The following is a 16176-nucleotide window of genomic DNA, read 5'->3' as shown; positions in this document are numbered from 1 at the left end:
TGCCTCATATTTATACTCTGCATAGCATAGATTAGCCCATTTAGGTTTCTGTAAATTCATGAAAAGTTATGTTATAAGGAGCATTTTTGGAAATATTTATCAAATTTTACTAATAACTCAGACTTCCTCTGGATGGGCAATTCTGCTTTGTTTCTCTGTCAACTAGTTATGATAATTTAATTCTCTTTAACCTAAACAGAGCACCACTGATTTATCTTAAGGATACTTTTCTTAGTATAGCTCTCTAAAGAGGATAAACTGGTGGTTTTGGAATCAGAAGAACCAGGTTCAAATCTTGCCACTGCTCCTTAGTGCTTGTGTGACAATGTCACTTTGGACCTTGGCTGCGCCAGAGTAGCACTACAGCAAAGTCATCCTCCCAGAGGAAGCAGGAGAAACATCCTCCTAGCACATTCAAGCATGCATTGGCCCTCAAGGTACTCCTCTCCATGGGATTCCCCAAAGACTGAGCACAAAAAGCCTTGGCAACCATAGAAGGAAGGAGTGTACAGGTAGCATGTGACTAGTTGTTCTCTCATGTCGGTGACCCCTTCCTGGATGACCCCCTACCCCTAGTGTACATGTTGTAAGTACAGCCCACTGGCCCTTTGGCTCAGAAACTCTCCACTTTTGGCAGCAACCCAAGCAGATCTGTGAGAAGAATAAAGCACATAACATCTTCCCTCACATCGCCCTGGGCCAGTTCTTTATGTGTGACGACAGCGAAGTGGAAACCCTGGGGGAGACCCTGCAGGCCACTGTCAAGCGCTGGAAATGCAAGTTTTCAGCCCCACTGTCCCTAGAGCTCTATACCTCCTCCAATTTCATGGGGCTCTTTGTGAAAGAGGACAGTGCAGAGATTCTCAAGACGTTTTCTGCTGAGGCCGCATCTAAAACTAAGGTGCGCGTGGAACCCCATAAGAATCAGCTTCATGTGACTCAGGCTTACCACTTTCAAGCCAGCCACCTGCCCACCTTGGAGAAACTGGCGCAGAATATTGATGTCAAACCGGGCTGTGACTGGGTTGCTACCATATTCTCTCCAGACATCCGATTTGCTAAACATGAGACTTACAGGTTATCTCTCCACACGCCCCACAAAATGATGACGAGTTGGAGCTGGTTCCTGGAGACTTCGTTTTCATGTGGAGCAGACAAGTACCAGCGAGGGCTGGATCTACCACTTCCTTAACTACTGGCTGTTCTGGGCTCCTGCCCGGGAATTACATTGCCAAGGCAGATGAAGGCAGTAACTGGATATTCCGTGGTTCATATTCAATTCTGAGTACATCACCGTCCTCCAGCTCACTCATGTTCAGTGATGGCATTTTGGAGAGGCGGCAGCAGGAGGAACAGGCGGGGGACACGTCTCCCCTCACCATCATCCCCCAGCCCATGCAACTCCGCGAGAGTATGGTCCCCAGAAGCGATGCCTCTTTGTCGACATGGCGAGAGGAAGGATATTGTGTTTGGGAACTATTGGCTCTCCCAGTGCTTTTGAGCCAAAGTACATTACATCCTCACCAACCTGAATACGCCTCACAGTTTTCCTCAAAGGAGTGGTGGTTTTTTGGATTATGAGAAAGCTGCGCCAATCACTGTGTTTGGATGTATGCAAACCAGACTAGTAGGTGAGACCTTGTTAGAAAGTAACACCATTGCTGACCACGTCTATGGTTCCCCATCCCTGCAATGTGTCCAGACTGCACATAAAGGTTTACAACAAGAAAATCACTTGAAGATTCATGTGGAGCCTGGCTTGTTTGAGTGAACAAAATGGGTTGACAGAAATACTTTGCCTGCATGGATAGCCCCATCAGACATACCTGCTGCCAACCTGAGGGTTGATGCAACCACGGGTAGCGGGACATAAATTGTTATTTCCTGACACCCACTGATTTTCTAAATTATCAGTTTTCAGCAATCTACCTCCAAGTAAAGAGAAGTAACAGAGCCAGAGTACAGATTGAAACACTTTCTTTTGGGGGGGGGAGGATTAGGGTGGGGCTTGTGGGAAGGGACTTGGTTAATGTGGACATTTATTCTGCTTGACTATACATATTTGTAATGGGTTTTATTTTTCTTGCTTTTCTTGGTAGATGGAGGATCAGGATGGGGGTAGGAAGAAGAAAATTCAGAATTGAAAATAAAATAAAATTGAATTTAAAAATTATTTACCATTTTCAACCCAATAAAAGGAAGTGGCTGATTAGGAAAGAAAAAAAAATCATAGACTTCAAACTGAAAGTTACCTTAAAGGTCATCCATCTCAGGCCCCTCATTGTACAAAAGAGGACACAGACTTAGGGAGTTTAAGTGACATACTCAAAGCCAAAGTGATAGAGATTGCAACCCAGAACCCAGGCCTTCTGATCCCAAACCTAACACTATGCTATATCTACAAAATGAGGGACTTAGACTAGATTATCTCTAAAGTTCCTTCTAGTCCGAAATCTATAAACTGATGTTTTCTCATAATTTCTTATAATTCACCTTTCTTGAGGATTGTTCATAAAATATAGTTTTAAAAGCCACTTTTCTTTCAGTAAACCTGTTCATGAGTACTATATGGAAATATTGCACAAATAGATTACACATACCTCTTGACATTTTTATCATGCTGTATTTTTGCCTACTGTACATAGAAGTCTAACTATGTGACTTTTAAAGGACTAAAAGATAATTATAGCCTTCCAAGCCATATTTGATTGTTATTTGTTTTTACAAATGACCTTATAATTACAGTGCTATGTTATAAGTAAGCAAGGCATAAATTGTAAAAATTCACCAAGGAAGTAATTGTGAGAATTTATTTCCCAAGGCATTTATTTTATTTAACTTTTGAAAAGCTAAAGAGGTTCTTTGATTTAAGCCAACAAGAAAGCTGATGAAAATATTAGGACTGGAAAATATGATGAACAAATTCCTGTAATCACTACTACCAGAAGCTTCAGGGTACATAACTATTGCAAGCCTCTTCCCCACTTTCTCCATTGCTACCAAGCATAGGCATAAATAAACAATATTTCACCTGAGGCAGATGTTATGGGAGAAATCTCTCTTTTTTTTTTAGTTCATATGATAGGTCCCAAATATAATTATCACAATGCAGAAATTATAGAAATAAAAACCAAGATTTTATTAAGCTTAAGCAGAGGTTCAAGACAGACAAAAACAACACTGAACCCTGATGGGAGTTTCTGACAAGACTCTATAGGAAAAAAAATATATTAGAGAGAAAAAGAAGTAATCATTTTCCATAGTTCAATTTCCCATATTTTTAAGGATATAAAAGTTAAAAAGACAGGTTCATAATACTGAGCTTCCATTGTCATTAAAGTTAAATAAACTAAGACAAATTAGCAAACAGGCTAAGTTACAAATTTAAACAAACGCAATGAGAGGGAAAGACACACAAACACACATACACACTTATACACAAAACCTCATTATCACAATGTACAACATGGCCACACTAACCCCTCTATTCTGCCACGGACTAGTAGTAAAACATGGCTGAATTGTAAGCCAACCCTTATCTCCTCCTCCAATAGACCGAATAATATAACCTGACTCAACTATTTCCTTTCATCTTAAATTGTATACAAAAACCCCTATTGCCACACCTCCTGCTACACCAATATGCAACTAGCCTCAATCCAGACTAATTTTCTTCCAAGGACAGATTGCATCCTGTTGGTTCATTCAAATGCCTCAGATATCTAAAAATTGACCTGGTAAACTAAACATGTTTGCAAAGCTATATATACCAAGTCTGTACTGTAAGAAGCTAAACCTTCCCCTGTCAAGGGTTCTTTCTTAGTGAAGCAATAAATATGTTTCCTTTTCATTTTGCCACTTCACTTTATTTGGCCTTCAGTTTTGCTGACCTGATGAAAGAGATTCTGCCTGGATGCTGAAGGAACTAGGGCCAAGTATCTTAAAGAGTGGAAATGCAGGAGCCAGCCCCATGGTCAGAATGGGAGGGAGAACAATAGCAGAAGACAGTTCAGACTTGTAGCTTTCCATATAATTATATGATCTAAGAATCCCATTAGAGTTTGAGGGCTAGGAATGAGCATATGGTTTCAGGTTGGTCAAAGACCTAAATAATATTTTTCACTAGACATAGGGAGAGAACAATCAGCATGAGTTTTTAACCTAATCCTTTCTACCTCCCAGATGAGGCTCCTTAGTTGTCAGCAACCTCCTACAATGCCCTAACAATTCACTCATAGTTGTGGCAATTCTTTCAGCCTTATTCTAGAAATTACTCTTTCAATTTGATTTCATCAGTAATTATCCATGGAAAATGCTAGATAAGCCACTCAGCAAATTGCTCCAAATGCATTCCAGCAAAAATATCTTAGAGTAAATGGGGATTTTTTCCCCCTTAAAACTGATGTGTTTAAATGGGATAACTAAGCAACTAGGTGGAACAGTGTATAAAGTGCCATACTTGGAGTCAGGAACAACCAATTTCTAATTTGACCTCTGACACTTATTAACTGTGTGACCTTGGACAAGTCACTTAATCCTGTTTGTCTCAGTTTCCTCATCTTTAAAACATGTTAGAGAGGGAAATAGCAAACCAAACCAATATCTTTGCCCAAAAAAACAAAAAAACAAAGAACAAATGGAATCACGAGGAATTAGACATTGCTGAAAAGACTCAAACCCAACAGAGCAAATTTGTATTCATTCATTCAAGAAAGTTTACCAAGTATCTATTTTGTACAATGAAAAGTGAAAATGAGTTGACTTCTAAAATATGCTTTAGCATTTTCCTGTACTATAATTTCTGGCAAATGGTCTTTCAATAAATAGAAGTAGTCATTCTTGAATAGAAAAACATTAGACTTCACAAATTTAGACTAATTTTGCCAAGGGTAACATGCTTTCATGAAAAGATGGAATTATATACTTTGTAAAAAAAAATCAGTTTGTTTACATTTGAGTAGTTCAAGATACCTTTAAAAAACTGACAAAATGTTACCTGGAAGGCATACGTCAAATACTTGATTGAATAAATTATAAGGATATTTGTAATTAATATATCAATTCAAGGTAATTGGGTGATGTTTTGTTCAAAATACTTTAAACCTAGCCTCTCTAGCTGTATTTACTTGGTAAGTGCTTTCTTTACTGTAAAACCTTATTTGAATTTAATGATATAGTAAATTGATATGGTAAGAAAGAAGTGATATTCCCACTATTTTCAGCTCCAGTCCAAAAATAAAAAAATTTTAAAAAATTACAAACACTATAGTGTGTTGTTCAGTTGCAGGAGCCACGTTTTCAGAGAGACCTAGATAATGTGGAGAATATTCCAAAGGAGAGGAAACAGTATGATGAACAAATTATAAGCCATTTTATATAAAGATCAGCTGAAAGAACTAGAAATGTTTAGCCTAGAGAAAATAAGGTCATAGTGTCATAGATTTATAGATTCATAACTGGAAAGGACCTCAGAGACCATACTATCAACCCTTTCATTTTTCCAATATTGTAACTGAAGTTCATAGAAATTAACTTGCCTTGGGTCACACAGCTACAAATTTTCTAAGGCAGTATTTTATAAGAAATTAAATTTGGATTTTATGTTAAATATGAAAGTTCTAAAGTAATATTGTGGTCACCAATTTAAAGATATTTTAACATGAGTTAAAAATGACTTTAGTAGCTTTATTTACAAAGAGGTAGAAAGAGTGATATTAGAAAAAGGTAGCTAAGAGACAGGTTTTAACAAGCCTAATTAGTCCTTCTTCAGTGAACTGGGTCTCAGATTCACAGGGGCTTCCCCACTGCCAGTGGTATCTTCAGCTAGAGTTCTATCAACACAGCCTCCTCCAAAACCAAACCAGGAATCTCCAGAACCAATCACTCCAGAAGCCAGGAAAGGAAGGCCAGATACTCATGGACCCAAGATGAACTCCAAAGGAGAAGACCAAAAGCAAAGTCCCAAGGCAAAGTTCTCCAACACCAAAGTCCAAAGGTGAAGATTCAGGAGCAGTACTCCAAGAAGCAGTCCAAGAACCAAAGTCCAAGGTCCAAGGTCCAAAGGTTGAAGGTTCCCTAGACAGTAAATTCGGGACTTTTTATAGTCCATTTTCCAAGTCACTTCTTGTCCTTCCTTCACTTTACAGGAACCAATTGCAATCTTCCAATTTTCCTACCACTGTGCAGGGGCAAGGCAATTACCTCTGGAGATGTCACCCACTTTAATAAGTGACTTGCGAACTCTCTTACTTAGTGTTAAAATAGGGGTGTTTAAATTTTTGACTGATTAATTTAAACATTGATGATTGATAGACAAAGTTTGATTCACTCTTCACAATTTGAACTTTATTCTGGAATCCAAGTATGGTGAGTATGGTGCTCTATCCATGGTGCCACCTGCCCTTCCTAATTTAAATGTAAAATCAGAGTGCCATTTTTAAAATAAAAATTTAATAAATTTTATATAGAGATCATAAAACTTTGATATGCTGTGTATTTTGATGCCCATAGATTAGTTATAATTACAATTAGATTATACAATAAAAGTGATTAACTGTGCTGTTAAACCACGTCAGTTGGGGCAGCTAAATGGCACAGTTAATAGAGAACAAAGTTTGGAATCTAGAAGATTTCAGTTCAAATTTGGCCTTAGACATGTATTAGCTATGTGATTTATTCTCTGTTTGTTTCAGTTTCTTCATCTGTAAAATGCAGATAATAATAGAACCTTTTACCCAGAGTTGTTTTGAAGATAGAAAAAGATACATTTTTATATAATTTTATTTTTCAAGATTACCTATCAATACACTTTTGAATAATAATTTTCTGGAATTTTGCCATCCATGTTTCCCCTACTTTCCCACTTCCTCCTCTTCCCCAAGACAGAAGGCAATATAAGTTATACATTTGTTATCATACAATATATATTTCCATGTTCATCATATTGTGGAAAAATACATATCATTTACACTAAAAAAATAGAGGAAATATAGTGAAGAATGGCATGCTTCATTCATATTCAGACTGTCAGTTCCTAGATTGCCTTTTCTATTACAAGTCCTTTGGAGTTTTCCTAGATTCTTGCATTGTTAATAATTAAGTCATTCACTAGTGATTATCATACCTTATTACTGTTACTAACAACAGTCTCCTGGTTCTCCTCACTACACTTTGTATCACTTCATTTAAGTATTACTAGATTTCTTTGTTTTGTGATTATGTGCTTCATTTCTTATGATGCAATAGTATTCCATTACAATCATACCACAACTTGCAGAATAATTTCCCAATTGATGGACATGTCTTAATTTTCCAGTTCTTTGCCAACATAATGAACTTCTATAACTATTTTTGCACAAGTGGGTCCTTTTCCCCCTAGTCAAAGGGTATGCACAGTTTGATGACCCACTGGGCATGGTTCTAAATTGCTCTGCAGAAGAGTTGTGTCCATTTATAGTTACACCAACAGTATATTAGTATCCCAATTTTTCCATCTCCCCTCCAACATTTATCATTATCCATTTTTGGTCATATAAGCCAGTTTGATAGATGTGATGTCATACTTAAGATTTGTTTTCATTTGCATTTCTCTAATTAATTGAGGTTTGAAGCATTTTTTCATTTGGCTAAAGCATAAGGATCATTAGAGTCATGTCCTTTCTCAGATATACCTTCTTCAGGTCTTGAAGCTTATTGAGATAGTTGTCACACTCTAAGCTTAGAGATTCATGAACAATGGATCCTTTCACAATTATATTATATCAATGACACATTTTGTGTGAGACCTGAAAGGAGAAAGACCAAAGAAATGATACTGGCCTACAACTTAGGGATGAAGTGTCAGCACCTTCAGGTTTCAAATTGAAATAGGCTGATAAAATGGATAGAAAGATGTATAAACTTGATGTTTCACAGTTTGTCATATCACTCAAAGACTAGGCCTTCAGGCTTGTATAGCCCTGAACATTAGCTCTTATTCCAAAATGCTATCTGACTTGTAAAAACAGTAACTTGGGTTTATGTATATACATGTAAAGAGGAATGAAGAAGACCAGGAGAAAAGAGATAAGCTTGAAAATCTAGATCCTCCACCCAAATTCTTTTAAGGGTCCCTCATGGAACTGTCTTCATAGATCTTTAGGCTACACTGTCTCTATACTGTCTTTTTATAACAAAATCCCACTAACTATCTAATCTGGGCTAACTGGTCCTCAAATTGCTGATAGACTAGTTCAACAATTTATCCAGATAAGATAGCTTGAACTTTGATGAATTCACCCTTGTTGTAGGCCATAGACCAAAGACCAAGATGGCTGGGCTATTCTCACTGACAGGTTTCACTGGGTTGTGGCAGCTCTCTCTCACAGACACCACCTGGAACTCTCATGGACATAGAAGCTTACAGGATCCTAGGAAGATGGAATTTAGAGACAGGGATGGAAATTATGTCAGGAATCTCTGGATAGCTGGAACACATAGGAACCTCTGGCTTTCAGGGAATAGGTAAGTCACCTCTTTCACATTTAGACAGAACTAAACAGGAAGTTACCTCTTGGATCTCCAACTGCTTCAGGTATCAGTTTTTATCCTTTCCCTAGATTCTGGAATAGCTCATTCAATTCTGTGTGTGATTAGACACTCTTCTGCAAACCCTTGCCTTTGGCCACTTCTGCAAAGTTCTGCTTTCTTTCATTTTCTACCTTACAAAATGGAAGAGAGAATCAGCACAAAAAGGAAAATGATGTGGCATTGAAATTCTTGAGTTGAAAAATTTTAAGAGCTTACAATCATCTTATGCAAAGTGTAATAAAATAACTTATCTGAATGGTACTTGATAGAAGCCTTTAGTAAAAAGAGCTGGGAAATGTACAAGGTACATAAAAGTAAGGAAATGTTGATACCTATTTGGGTGTTCCATGCAAAGTAGGAAGTTGGAATTCTGTCTCCTAAAGTCATCCACTGCAACTTAAGTCATTATCACAAGACATCTTAAATTTTGTTTTGCTATTAGACTTCAATGACTCTGATTTTTGGTCACCCAGATGCTTCTTCAACCACTATCTATGATGAAATTGACAATGTTAACTATTCTGGGCACATTATTCCTGATGCTACTGACCACTGTCATTGTCATTTTTGCTCTTTTTTGCCATCTTCATTGTTGTTATAGTCCTTGTCTGGTTATTGTGGTTGTTTGTATTCTTCACTCCTTCCAGAGATATCAAGATTCCTTATTCTACCAGAAGCCTTCAAAGCCCCATCCAATCTCATCTTACTATTCATTCCTCATTTCTGAAGAATAAAGATGTAGTTCACTCAACTGTTTTTGTATCCTTACCACTTAACACAGTGCCCTGAACGTGGTAGGTGCTTAATAAATGTTCACTGATTGATTCATTTCTAATGAAGAGAATCTTGTCATGGTTCTAGGGCCTGCCCTGTCCATGGCTTTGGGTGTCCTCAACTCGGTGTGGAGGCAAAGGCATGAATGAATGATGGGAAGACAGTTGAGAGTGTCAGCCTGCAGACAGGTATCACAAGGAACTGCTCCACTAGGCCCAGGGTTGTTTTTATTTTTATATCCCCGAATGATTACATATTTCCTTGACACATGGCTTCACTATTCACCATACATGCTCTTTACAGATAATTGGATAAGTAATTAACTTTAAACAAATCATTTGATTAACATTCTGTGATTATTCTACATATTATGTTGCTATTGATTCTGACAACTAACACAAAGCTTTTGCTAAAGATAAATGTTTTCTCATTATGGGAAGGATAGCTAGAGGTCAGATTTCATTAACCTATGAGGTGGTCGGACTTGTGGAAAATCAAAGAAAAATCATTTGTTACTTTTAATAAAATAGATAATCAATCAGGAGTTCTTAGAAAAAAAAATCAACAAAACACTGTTGCCAAGTTGAGGGATCAAAGGGTAACAGAAAAAATCCAGTTTTAGGTATTCTATAATATCAGGCTAGTCATTTTTCTAGTTTTTCATTGGGGGTTTCCAAGACAGATTTTAATTGGTAAAACAAGTTATTGAGGCATAGCATACCAGTCTCTCCCTAAAGGGTAATTAATATACTGGCTCAGAAGAGCTTGTTCCTGGCCTATACATTGAGGGTGGGAATTCTGAGTGCAGTCTTGTTAGAAGATTAACCCGTAAGAATCTTTAGGTTTGATTTTGTGAGTGTGATCTTTTGGTGATATCCTGGGGGGATAATGTAGAACATTAGTATTAATCCTGCAAGTATTTTGCTCTCATATTATTTTTCTGAAGCTAGGGAGAGAACAATAATCATAGCAATTCAATTAATAAGGGATGTTAATGAGAGAATTCACACAGAGTGGTGCTAAGTGGATATCTCCATCCTTCCTAGGGGCCACTTTGCAGCCTTTGGTTTCCATTAGTGAACATGTCAAAAATCGTGACTTGATGGCCCCCAATAGAACCTGGATAGAGGATTAGTTCATCTAAGACCAAATCCCATTCCTTTTAATCTAGATAATCACCAAAGTTGTATTCCTCTCCAAATATAGGTAGCTAACATATTAATCATCTGCACTTACTCTACATTACACATTCTATCCCTGGTTTCCATAGGTTGTCCTCCATAATCAGAATGTCTCTCTCTTTAGAATCCTTCCTGAAAAACTCTGAAAAACTCAATATAAGTTCCACTTACTATATAATCCATTCTAAATCACTATTGCTAGAAATGTCCTTTCCAAATTTTCTTATATCTGTTTTGTATCTTGGATTACTCTATTGTGTACATGTTGTCATTCTTACCCACCAAAGAGGGAAACCTTGAGAAAAGTGTAACCCAAGGTATCAAAGTAAGAAAAATCATTAAGAACTCATTTGTCAGCAAACACAGATACAGAGATCATTGAGAGGAATTTAAAATATTTCAACTCTATTCTCCAGTTCTTGAAGGGATGATCATACATGGCATTAACAATCTGAATTCTCTCTTTCATAGAGCAGAGGCTGCCCTAAAGCTAACCTATTACATTTAGTCCCCAATCCCATAATACAGCTCAAATTTCATATCCCATCTCTCCCCTTTCTCTACTCTCTCAAGACTATTTCAAAGATTACACCAACATGAGAAATTACTTCCTCCAATTCTCAGCTTAAAAAAAAAAACATCCTATTGCCCAAATTCTTCCATAGCTATGAAGACCACAAATTCCATGATTCCCCAATGAATCTTCATACTTTTCCTGTCCATAGGATTATCTGAGATACTATTACATTTCTCCCTAAGTTTTAGGATAGCTGTGTATCACTTATCAATTAATAAATAAATATTCATTAAGTGCCTACTATATACCAGACCACATGAAAAGAGGCAAAAGGTAGACTCTGCTCTCAAGGACATTACAATTTAATGGGAGAGATTATATCCAAACAGATAGATAGATAGATAGATAGATAGATAGATAGATAGACAGACAGATAGATGTGATGAATAGGAAACAATTAACAAAGGCACTCAAAAATTAGAGGGTATAGAAAGACTCACTGTAGAAGGTGGGATTTTATTTGGGGTAACTGAAAACCAGGAAGGTTTATAATTGGAATTGAAGAAAGAGATATTTCCAGAGAAGAGACTATATTAATTCATGGAAACCAGTGGATCAGTGTTGCTACATGGAAGAGTACTTGTGGAAGAAAAAGGTATAAGAAGACTGGAAAGGTAGGAGAGTTTTAAGTGATGAAGGGCTTTGAATACCAACCAAAGCATTTTGTATTTGCTTCTGAAGGCAATAGGGAGCCATTAGAATTTGCTGAGTAGTAGGTGATATAATCAGATCTGTACTTTAGGAAAATCATGCTAGTGACTGAATGGAGGATGGATTAGCATAGAGATGGTAACTGAATCCATGAAAACAGATAAGAGTATCAAGTGAAATAGTATAAAGGGGGAAGAAAAGATTAGCTGGGATAGATTTCTGAAGTTAGAGGAAATGATCTTGAAGGGGATACAGCAAAACAAACAAAAGAATGTAAAGTCAGATAGGGAGGAGGAAAGCCGGGAGAGAATTAATATCCAAAAAACCTACAGAGAAGAGAATATCAAGAATAAAAAGTGATCAGCAATGTTAAAGGTTATCAAAAATAAGTCAAAACACAGATCAGTTCTTGAATGACAAACAAAGATGACTAACCCAAAAGCCCACCTAATCACTTTATTCAAAGTAAATAGACATCAATAATAAATACCCTAAAGCTCCAACAATGCAAAGAATCCATTGACAAGCTGTGACAAAATCAGTATTATATACAATACATAAGATATGTAGTGTTGTTGTTTAATCATTTTTTCAATTGTATCTAACACTTCTTGACCCCTTTTGGAGTTTTATTGACAGAGATACCAGAATGATTTGCCATTTACTTTTCCATCTAATTTTACAGAGGAAAAAACTGAAGAAAGCAGTATAAAGTGACTTTCCTAGGGTCACACAGGTAGTAAGTGTCTAAGACCAGATTCAAACTGAGGAAAGGAAGTCTTCCTGACTATGCCCTATATTCTACTCATTGTGCCACCTAGCTGGCCTCTTAGATATTCATATGCTACAGCAATACATGCTTATCCATATTGCACAAGTAAATACACATATCAGAAAACAAAAATAAAGCAATAATAATACCAGGTCTATAAAATAATAAAACAAAAAAACTCTACACAAACAAAAAAAAAAGCAAAATAATGCATAACTAGCAGAGTAATGTAACTATAATAAAATACATTAGCACAAAAATTAGCAAATAACATAAATAGGTTTCAATGAGGTGGGGCCAAGATGGCAGAATAAAAGAAGGGAAGCTTGAAACTACATGAGAATCTTAAAACAATGCCACAAAACAAACATAAGAGTGAAAGAAGCAGCAAGGAGACAGAGTGATGCAGTTTTCATGAAGAGAATAAATTTAAAGGTAGTCAGAGAACATCTGGGACACTGGGGTGAGACATGAGCACAGCCAGCAGGAAGCTACAGCAAGGGGTAAGGAACAAGCCAACAGCAACTCCCCTCTCACCTCCACACACAACTCTACTGTTCCCTGTTCTGAACCCAGGCCCAAGACAACATCCAGACCATAAGACCCTGTCTGGGTGAAGAGTGGTCTAAGTCAATGCAAAACCCTTAAAATTCTAATCAAACCTTTGGTGAAGACTGGAATTCTAGCTCTGGGTAGTCTGTGCTGTGCAGCCTGACCTGTGTGGTCCAAGAGAGAGTCTAGGAGTTGTAGTCTAGGCTTTTGGTGAGGACCTATATCCCAGGTTGGGGCAGTTGGGGGACCCAGAGCTGGCTCCAAAATCTCTGGAATGGCAGTGCCTGGGGTTGAGAGAGCTTGGCTGACCCTTGCCAAAGCTCAAGTCAAAGCACCATGGGAAGATAGTTTGCCTTTTACAGTCTACCTGACCTGATCAGCCCAGAGTGAGATCAAAAACCTACACCTAAGCCTGAAGCTAGAATTTCAACTATCAGCAGTCTAAGGGGGTGATTTAATCAGCAGTGAGAGGTGAATTTCAGAGATCTGAGTCCACAAGCTATCATACCATCTTGGAAGACCTGAAACTTGCAGAAACTCAGAAATAAGGATGAGGGTAGCATCAAGGAAGAATTGGAGTTTAAGAGAGTATACTATGCTCCCAGAGAATAGAGCCAACCTTTAAAATAAAAGTGAAAGTTAAGAAAAAGACTGAGAAAATTATTAAACAAGTAAAATAAAAACACCTAACCACAGAGAATGTTTATGGAGACACCTATCCAACAAAACTAAGTACATAATTTCAGGGGGAGAGGGGGAGAATGATCAATAAAACAGAAGATTTTAAAGCATTCTTGAGGAAAAGATGAATTATATGAATACAACTACAAAACACTTTCCACACAATTAAAACTAGATCTAAATAATTGGAAAAATATTTTTTTTGCTAATGGGTAGGATGAGCGAATATAATAAAAATGACAATCCTCTCCAAATTAATTTACCTATTCAGTGCCATACTTATCAAGCTACCAAGAAATATTTTTATTGAATGAGAAAAACTTCACTGGAGAAGGGCTGGTAGAATTGTTAAAATCTTTCTCTTTAACTACATTTTTCCACTTTGACTCTTTTTACCTCTTTGTAAATAAAGCGGCTAAAAATAATTTTGACTTAAAATTATATTTTTAAATTAGTGACCACAATATTACTTCAGAACTTTCATATTAGCATAAAGAATTTAAATTTAATTTCTCACCAAACTAACATTGTACACATATACTGATTCATTGTGGTACAATCAAATACAATGGACTTCTCTACTAGAAGTAATGCAATGATCCAGGACAATTCTGAGGGACTTATAAGAAAGAATGCTATCCACATCCATAGAAAGAACTGTGGGAGTAGAAACACAGAAGAAAAAAAAAACTGCTTAATCACATAGTTCAATGGGGATATGATTGGGGATATAGACTCTAAATGATCACTCTACTACAAATATTAATAATACCAAAATAAGTTTTGAACAATGATACATGTAAAACCCAGTGGAATTGCTCATTGGCTATGTGAAGGGGCCAGGAAGAGGGGAGAAAAAGAACATGAATCATGTAGCCATGGAAAAAATATTCTAAATTAATTAATTATATAAATAAATTTAATTAAAAAATAAAAATTAAAAAAAACTGCTAGGAAAACTATAAAACAGTATGGCAAAATGTAGGTACAGGCCAATATCTCACAACCTATACCGAGATATGGTCAAAATGGATATATGATTTAGATATAAAAAAGTGATATGATAAGTAAATTAGGGGAACACAATATTTTATCTGGCAGAACTTTGGAAAAGGAGAGAATTTATGACCAAACAAGGGAGAGAGAGACAGTATTATAAGATGTAAAATTAATTACTTTGATTATATTAAATTAAAATTGGTTTGTTCAAACAGAACCAGTCTAACCAAGATTAGAAGGGAAAGGACAAACTGAGAAACTTTTTTTTAGCATATGTCTCTGATAAAGGTCTAATTTCTCTAATTTATAAAGAATTTCATCAAATTCATAAGAATTTAAGCCACTCCCCAATTGACAAAAGGTCAAAGAATAGGAATAAGCAATTTTCAGATGAAGAAATCAAAGTCATGAATAATCATAAGAAAAAAATGTTCTAAATCACTCTAGATTAGATAAATTCAAATTAAACAACCCTGAGGTACTACTTCACATCTATCAGATTGTTCAATATGGCAGAAAAGTGTTTAATGTTGACGGGGCTAGGGATGAAATTAGGACACTAATGCATTGTTGATGGATTTGTGAACTGATCCAATCATTTTTGAGGGAAATTTTGAACTATTCCCAAAGGGTTATAAAACTATGCATAATCTTTTATCCAGTAATACCACTAATGGATCTATATCCCAAAGGGATGATAAAAAGGGAAAAGGACCTACTTGTATAAAGAAATATTTATAGCAGCCCTTTTAGTGGTGGCAAAGAATTGGAAATTGATTGGGTGTCCATCAATTGGGAAATGGCTGAACTAATTGTGGTACGTGTTAATAATAGAATGCTATTGTGGGAGGGCGGAGTCAAGATGGCTGCTTAGCAAGTGGCAAAAGTTCAGACGTTGGAAGACCCTTCCTTATTGATTACAGACTGAATGCTCTTAGGGCACCAAAATTCAAGCTGAGCAAAAGGACAGAGCGGGGAACCCTACTTCTGGACTCAAATCAAAAGGTAAGCCCCCCAAAAGCCGGAATCTGAGAATACTCGAGTCTAAGGGGAAGGCAGAGGGAAGGTCCCAGGACCCCTCCCCCCAACCCAGAGTGCTGAGCCCCCAGCAGCAGCAGGGACCTCTGAGCGGGCAACCCTACTTCTGGACTCAAATCAAAAGGTAAGCCCCCCAAAAGCCGGAATCTGAGAATACTCGAGTCTAAGGGGAAGGCAGAGGGAAGGTCCCAGGACCCCTCCCCCCAACCTAGAGTGCTGAGCCCCCAGCAGCAGCAGGGACCTCTGAGCGGGCAAAGGTGCTGGTTTGGAGAGTCTACCTTGTGAGCAGCGGGGCACCAGGCACCAATCGTCCAGTGTGGACAGTGGGGAGGAAGCCAGGGAGAGACCGGTGCCCATGGCTGGGTCCCTCCATCAGGCTCCAG

The 16176-nt window shown here is 37.3% G+C and overlaps 1 pseudogene; it reads left to right on the top strand.

The window, feature by feature from the left end:
* The first annotated feature begins 447 nt into the window (after window positions 1-447).
* LOC100020344 (ubiquitin-associated and SH3 domain-containing protein B-like) lies at window positions 448-1873 on the top strand (annotated as a pseudogene).
* The last annotated feature ends 14303 nt before the right edge of the window (window positions 1874-16176 follow it).

Source organism: Monodelphis domestica, chromosome 1 (genome assembly GCF_027887165.1).
Source record: "Monodelphis domestica isolate mMonDom1 chromosome 1, mMonDom1.pri, whole genome shotgun sequence".
Lineage (NCBI taxonomy): Eukaryota > Metazoa > Chordata > Mammalia > Didelphimorphia > Didelphidae > Monodelphis > Monodelphis domestica.
The sequence above is the reverse complement of the archived record's forward strand: the minus strand, read 5'-3'. Positions and strand labels throughout refer to the sequence as shown.